Source organism: Grammomys surdaster, unplaced genomic scaffold (genome assembly GCF_004785775.1).
Source record: "Grammomys surdaster isolate TR1022 unplaced genomic scaffold, NIH_TR_1.0 958, whole genome shotgun sequence".
NCBI lineage: Eukaryota > Metazoa > Chordata > Mammalia > Rodentia > Muridae > Grammomys > Grammomys surdaster.
In genome coordinates this window covers 12,311,587-12,319,531 of record NW_021605377.1, presented here as the reverse complement: position 1 = coordinate 12,319,531, position 7,945 = coordinate 12,311,587, and positions in this window count along the sequence as shown.

The following is a 7,945-nucleotide window of genomic DNA, read 5'->3' as shown; positions in this document are numbered from 1 at the left end:
CCCAAGAATAGGTACTGTTTCAGTTCTACTCTAAAGTCAGAATAAAATGAAAAATCATTATCCTAGGCAAAGGTATCCAGGTAGGAGGAGCCCTGTTTTTACTAAGAGAGGAACAATTTGTTTTATCCAATCCTCAGCTGAATTAATAATTTTACAAAAATTAAGTAATGTATGTGGCTTTACTCAGTTTACTGAACTAATTGTTAAATTTTCTGAGGGAAATGCCCAAAATAAAGATTGACCAAATGTCTGGAATTAGGTAGGTCGTTCAAGTCAATAAATGAAATTTACTACTTTAATGTCTGAGAGAGTCTTATGTATTTAAGGATTTAAATGCATTTGCTTAGCCTACAAAAGCTAAATAATAGCATGCTTCTCTGGAACAATTGTGACAATAATAAAAAAAATGTTTACAGATAGGGACAAATGTTTCCTGTGGTGATGACATCATTTCTAATCCACCACTGCTGGGACATTATAATCTTTAAACTTTATAACATTTTTAAGATTGTTATGACATTGCTATTCTATGAATGGGAAACTGAAGCTTATTAGAACTTATTAGACTATATATATAATGGCACAAGACTAATGTAAAGAGCTGGATTTAAAATACACCTTTGCCTGTTCCAATATGTATTTGTCTTCTGCACATCATGATGTCAAACTGGCAATTGAAAAGTTTCAGGATCACAGGAGACAAGTCTGTACAAGAAACGCAGTTTGCAAGTCAAGACAAAACATAGAAAAATAGTGAAGCCATTCGATATACAAGAGATTGTCTAAGAAAAGACATAGAATTGATTAGATTTGAGGAAAGAGAAATGCTGTGTAAACTGAAAAGAATGAAATACTGGGGTTCCTCATGAATTAATTGGTCCATAAAATCCAAGCTAACTGGAAAAAATATGATATACATATAAGTTATAGATAGATAGATAGATAGATAGATAGATAGATAGATAGATAGATAGATATAGATATATAGATATAGATACATAGATATAGATATAGATATATAGATAGATATAGATATATAGATAGATATATATGTATATATATGATAATTTTATATAACATATGTGTGTATAATCATATATTTCTGCATATATGCAGCAATGTAAATGGAGTATTGAAGTTAAAGCAATCAACAAATGTTTCCTTTCTCTCTCATGAATTTAAAACAAACTCATAATAAAATACGGCCTTCTGAAGACTATTACAAGTCTGTGCATGTGTTAAAATTTGTTAATATTAGTAACAGATTAAGATGTTAGGTTAATAGAATATTGCTATACAAATACAGAGAGCAAGAAAAATAAGAAACAAATACATGTTCGAAGTAGGTAGCAATAGTAGAGTTGTGGTCGATAAACATTTAAGCATAAAAAAATCCATTTCCACCCCCAAAATATTCAAAATCCATTAGATAAGATGAATTGTGAGCATACTAGCATTTGATTACAAAAATAGAATAGATTTTTAAAAACTGTCTATAGTCCTGCGTATAATTTAAGATTACCAGGCTGCAAGATAATATTCATATATTTTTGTTTGAAGATTTGTTTTTGTATAGCTATGGTTAACTACTCCTCCATGGCTTGTCCATTTTAAGAAATTGAAGTTGTTTAAAATTGAATGACTCGGTAACAAACAAAAACCAACCAAACAACAAACAACAACAAAATGTCAGGCATCTTAATATGTCAAGACACTTGAGGAATTATTATTTTCTTTATTTATTTACTCAGTTTACTTTTGAGCGCTGACTCTTCCTGGTCACTCTCTTTCACCATATCTCCCACCTTTGCTCTTCCCCTTTCCTCTTAGAAAGTAGGGGCTCCACTCAGGGTATAATCCCATCCTGGTGCATCAAGTTCCTACAGGGTTAGGTGCTTTTTCTCCCACTGAGGCCAGATAAGATAGCCGAGTTAGGGAAAGGAAATCCACAGGCAGGTAACAGCTTTATGGATAGTCCCTGTTTCAGTTGTTAGGGACCACATTAAGAGCAAGCTGCACGTCTGCTACATATATGTAGGTGGCCTAGGTCCAGCCATGTATACTCTTCAGGTGGTAGTTTAGTCTCTAAGAGCCCCCAAGAATTCTCAAGCTATATTATAGAACAATAAGTAATTTAAAAAAACAAACTTCATGGTATTTGTATAGGAGAAGAAAAGATGATAAATGGAATTGAATAGAAGGTCCAAAAATATACCCGTATATTGATGGACACTTGCTTTTGACAACAAATATAAAGCAACACAGTGGAGAGCAAAAGTATCTTCAACAAATGGTGTTGGTCTAACTGAATGTCTGCATGTACAAGAATTCAAATAGATCCATATCTTACTCCCTTCACAAACTGAAATGAAGTAGACTAAAGACGTCAGAGTCAATCCTGATATGTTAAGTCTAATAAAACAGGAAATAGCCTTGAACTCATTGGTACAGGAGAAAACTTCCTGAACAGAAAATCATTGACTTAGGCTCTAAGATCAACAGTTGATAAATGGGATCTCATTAAACTGAAAGCTTCTGTGAGGTAAAGGACACTGCCATTAAGATAAAACGGCAGTCTACAGAAAGGGTCTTCACTAATCCTACATCTGACAGAGGAATGAGTTCCTTGCTATTTTCTAGCTAGTAAGTTCTCAATAGTGAAACAAGTTTAACAGTCCCAGCCAAGGTCCCTCATGACTAGAGTAAGGGCCAGCATTGCTTCTGAAATATCATAACAAGCTATGTACATGGAGAAAAAGAACAAACAAACCAAAAAAACTTTGATTTTACAAATTCCAATATTTTATTTTATGTTCTTGAGAAATTGAGATAATATATTTAAATCTTTTCTGATGCTTTAGAAGAATTTTCACTAATAATCATTTTGGTTCTCCAAATGTGAGCTCAAAACCAATGTTCTAAGAATCATCTGCGGGAAGTAAATGCAACCCTTTCCTACATAGAACACCAAAACTCTGTGCTGTAGAACTGTGCAATATAAATTCAACTATCTGATTTATTACTTGAGATTTTTGTTCTTGTATACAATGTATATTTTAATCATATCTATCGCCACTACTTTTCCAAATTCTTTATTATGTTCCATGTTACCCTCCAAATGACATAGACTACTATTATCTATCTACCTACCTTTATTTCTCTCCCCTTCTGTCTCTCTTTATATATCTTACTTAATCCAATTAGACCTACTCATATGCTCATGGATCAGGACATGGACCATACACTTGAAGAAAACTGATTCTCCCAATCCAGAGGCCATCAGCTGGCAAGAGGTCTCAGCTGGGCCTGGGGAGGCTTTTGCATTTCTCCCCTATTCATGCATGAAGGTCAACTAGCCTGAACATGAGTATGTCCTGTACAGATACACAGTGATATTGTGAATTCATGAACATAATGGCTCTTTCATATGCAGAAACACTATTTCAATTCATTCCTCCCTAACCTCTGGATTTTACTACTTATAATCGCATCTTTTGTGGAAGGTCCCTGAAAATTAAGAGGAAGGTTTGATGTAAATGCTCCATTTTGCTCTGAACACTCTATGGTCACTTATTCTTTATATGTAGATTAATTTTGAACTTTTGTGTTAACCAATATGCTTTGAAAGAGGAAGCTTCTGTAATATGGTTGGCAACTCCATTGGCACAAAAATATGTATGCGAAAGGCAGTTTGATGCCTTGTACAATTAGCAAATAAAAACAAGAGTAAGAAAAACAAGAATAATAGTTCTTGCCTGGTAGATTCATTACACCCCCTCAAGTGGTTTCTTCTAATAACTAACAGTAGATAAAGAATCTTAAGCATTCAGTGAAAACTACATCTCCAGTTTTATTTATCTTTATTCTGATCAATGATAGATAACATATGCTATTGAGATGTTGGTAGCTATCACAACACTGCAGATGTCTGTGAGCAATACAGTCATAATAAACAAAACCAAGTCAAACATAACCAAAATAAAAAATCAACGGATGCTTTACAGTATTCAGTATCAAACATAGATGGGCTTCCTTAGTAATTACCTTGAGATCTCACACTATATTCTAAAATAGGCTTTGCAATAGAGGAATATGTCCTATTTCCAGCTTATGTGACCATTCTAATCATGCTTAAGATGAATGAGATTGAGCTTTACACTTGATGGTTTAAGTGTATTGAACGCATGATAGACATAGGTTATTTTTAATTCATGATGAGAGTTTTGGGTGTAGCTCTACCGGAACTCAAGGAATACTGAGGTGCTTTCACCAGAAACAAATGTTATAATGGCAAATGTAATGTTTTCCATTTTAAAAGTTCATAAGGGATTAAGGAAATTATCTTAAAATGAAGGCAAAAATGTGTATACATAGGAAAATTTTAACAATAACACTCAAACTTTAGGCACTTTTAGTTTCAAAGTTCCCAGGGACTAAACTACCAACCAAAGAGTACCTATGGAGGGACCCATGGCTACAGGTTCATATGGTGCAGAGGATTACCTTATCTGGCATAAATTGGAGGATAGCTCCTTGGTCTTGTGGAGGTTCGATGGCCCACCCAATGTAGGGGAATTGTAGGGCACTAAGGCAGGAATGGGTTGGTGGGTGGGGAAGGACCCTCATAGAAACAGAGGGGATGGGAGAGAGGATAGGGGGTTTGTGGATGAAAAATTGGAAGGGGGGATAACAGTTGAAATCTACATAAATAAAATAATCAACAAAAAGGAAAAAAAAAGTTGTTCTTTCATTCCAATGCAGTCTATTTATTGCTTCATTTCTCTCTAACGTACTATTTTAGTCGCACTGTATGTCTAGATATCATATCTTTCTCATCCTCCATAATATTATCCTCCTTTGCTCTGTGTCCTAAAATCAAGCCTTTTAAATGAAATGCTCAAAATACTGTCCTCATGACAATATAATTAGTAGTTTCCATCATAAAATTTTTGTGATCTATTAATTCATATGCATAATTTTCTCATGTTTACTGAATGCAGTGGATAATTTTTTTCTCTGACATTGAGGACACAACAATGCCTAGAATACAATACACATTTAACAAATTTACTAAATATGCATTAAAGTAATGAATGAACTAAGTAAATCTTGTCTATTCCGTATGCTATACCTTTCACTCTATACTTCTGAACCTTTATAATGACTAATACATGATATTCATAAAATAGATAAGTACTTAATTCACACACACATTGATCAACTTACACTAGTTTTGACAAAATTGATTTTGACTTTAATAAATAAAATTATTATATATTATGATTTGATATGTCCAAACAGGTTTTGCTTCTTTCAGGGATGCCTTTAAATAATTTTGAGCATAAAATTGTCTCTCGTTGTTTTGTAAGTCTCCTTTAAGTTATTGCATAATTAAACATGAAAATATTACATAAAACTCCCACGTACCTTACCCTTAGTGGTGCTTACTGAAAGGTTTAGCATTGATACTGAGCATAATTTCTGAAAATGAATCTATATGAAGACATATTATCAAAGATAACTGTCTTTGACATCTTCTTTAGTAATGAAAGGCAATTTATACAATAGGAATTAAAAATAAAACATAGAATAATTTATAATGCAATTACAAGATGAAATGAATAAGTGCTCTATTCACAGCTACAGTTTTAATGTGGTGTTCCATGTTCTTTTTCCTTAGAAAACATTCCAAGTACAATTGCACCTTGTTCTGTATGATTGTTCTCAATCTTGCTAGTGTTGCAATACATCAACACAGTTCTTCATGTCATGGTACCCCCCAACACTAAACTTATTTTTGTTGTTACTTTATAACTGTAATTTTACTACTTATATTAATCATAAAACAAATATCTGTGTTTTCCAATAGTCTTAAGTAACCCTGTGAAAGGGTTGACACCCTCCCAAAGAGTCACAAATCACAGGTTGAGAACCACCAGAATAAAAGATCCTGAATATACTTTGTTTAATATTTAAGCATGATAGTAGCTTACTTTTCATGTTTGTGAGTATCATGTTCCCCAACTCAATGATTCCCAGGTGATGTTTTGAGTGGTAATTGGCTTAGCTAAACTTTATGGTCCATTTTGGCTTTACTGGGGTCTTGTGAATGCTTGCCATGTAGCTACTGTCAGCTCAGGGCATCAATTATGTTCTATAGAGCCTTGTTGACATACTGTCTAAGGCTGTACACATAAATTTATCAAGATTCTGAGGTCTATAAGAGAGCAGTGCCTCTTCTAAGGCACCATTCAGTCTATTTTTACACAACATCTAATACCTTTTTGGAGATTCAAGCTACATACCTAAATCTAGGTTCAGAAGGAAGTAATCATAGAAAATATCTGGATTGTAATTATATCCAAGAAGTCTTAAGAGTACATATAACACATACTTGAGGTTCAGCCATATTCTAAACTGCATAGTTGAGAAACGATTCAAAAATCTTGTGGTGGATAAATTATTCTATAATTCATTTTTCAATAATATTTTGTAAATTGTTTTCTTGAAGAGACTATTATGACTGTGGGAATTAATTTTAATAGAAGAGTCAACAAAAAAATAGAAATATTCCAAAACCAAAATTGGTTAAGACATCCATGCATAATCATTTTCAAATAGTTCTTAGTGTGCTATAGAAAATTGTATACTTGGAAATATTCGTTGCTTTATCTAACATAAATATTATATAGAGAGAGTAACATATATATACATATACATATACATATACATTTATATATATTCATATATACACATTATATATATAGTACTAAAACCAAGTGTAGTATATGTGAATTTAAGAAAAACACAAGAATGTTATCAAACAAACTATATATTCAGCTAGCTATGATAAAAGGGGACAAAGCTGAACATGTGAATACAGAGAAACTGAAAATGGCTTATTTTGTAAACCATGAAAGCCAGTCATCAGAATACAAAGCTCTCATAATAATGTAGATCCAGTACCATTAGAAATGATAGTTTCATATTTATACTTGATTTTTACAGTCACATACAACCCATTAAAGGTGTAATAGTGATTGTTTCATACTTGGTTAACCTCTATAATCTCATTTTCTGTTTTCTATTTTTTTCTTTATGTGAGATTTCAAAACTCTAAATCCATAGTGTGACTTGACCTCAGAAAGACAAACATCATTTCTTTATAGAAATTCAAATGTCCAATAAAGATAATGATTATCTATTTCACAAATAAAAATTGCATGCTATTCCTTTCAATATCTAATATTTGGCACATTAAAATGTGAATTGCTCTAAAATAATGATTTATGTACTTGCCTAAAGAGTAATATAGCTTATTGACAGGAGGACTGCTTTGTAAAACTCATTAAATATGAATCCATTTTCTGAAGCAGAAGCTGAGCAACTAGAAAATACAGTAATTTTTTTCTGAGATAGTATGAAATGGTAATTTTGATAGCCTCATAAAAATGCTGCGTTACAAAATATTTTTCAACTAAAACCATTCTCTGCTTCAGTATAGGCTGAACAATTTCAAATAACCACAGGCTATGTCTATTTCAAATAAAGTGCTTATTTGATATTGCTTTTATTTTGCCAGATTAAATGACAAGCAGCATTCAAATCACAACACCCTAAGTATAACAGACTGCTACCATAATACTCGATTATGAGTTTTGGATCACCATATGTTTCCAAGTTGTTTGTTTAGGATTTTAGAAATACTGTATTTTTACTGAAAAATGGCAAAATAGCATGAATCCTTATTTTGATGATATTTGGAAACATAAGTCTTAGAGAGTAGAAAAAACAATCTGTAAGACCCTGTTTTGTGAAATGGAATTGCAATATTCTGACTCAAATTAAAATAAAAAATGATATTAACTTGAAAAAAACACCCAATTTCATTTTCATAAAAATACACAGGTTTTAAGAATATTGCCAGAGAAGCAAATTTCTATCT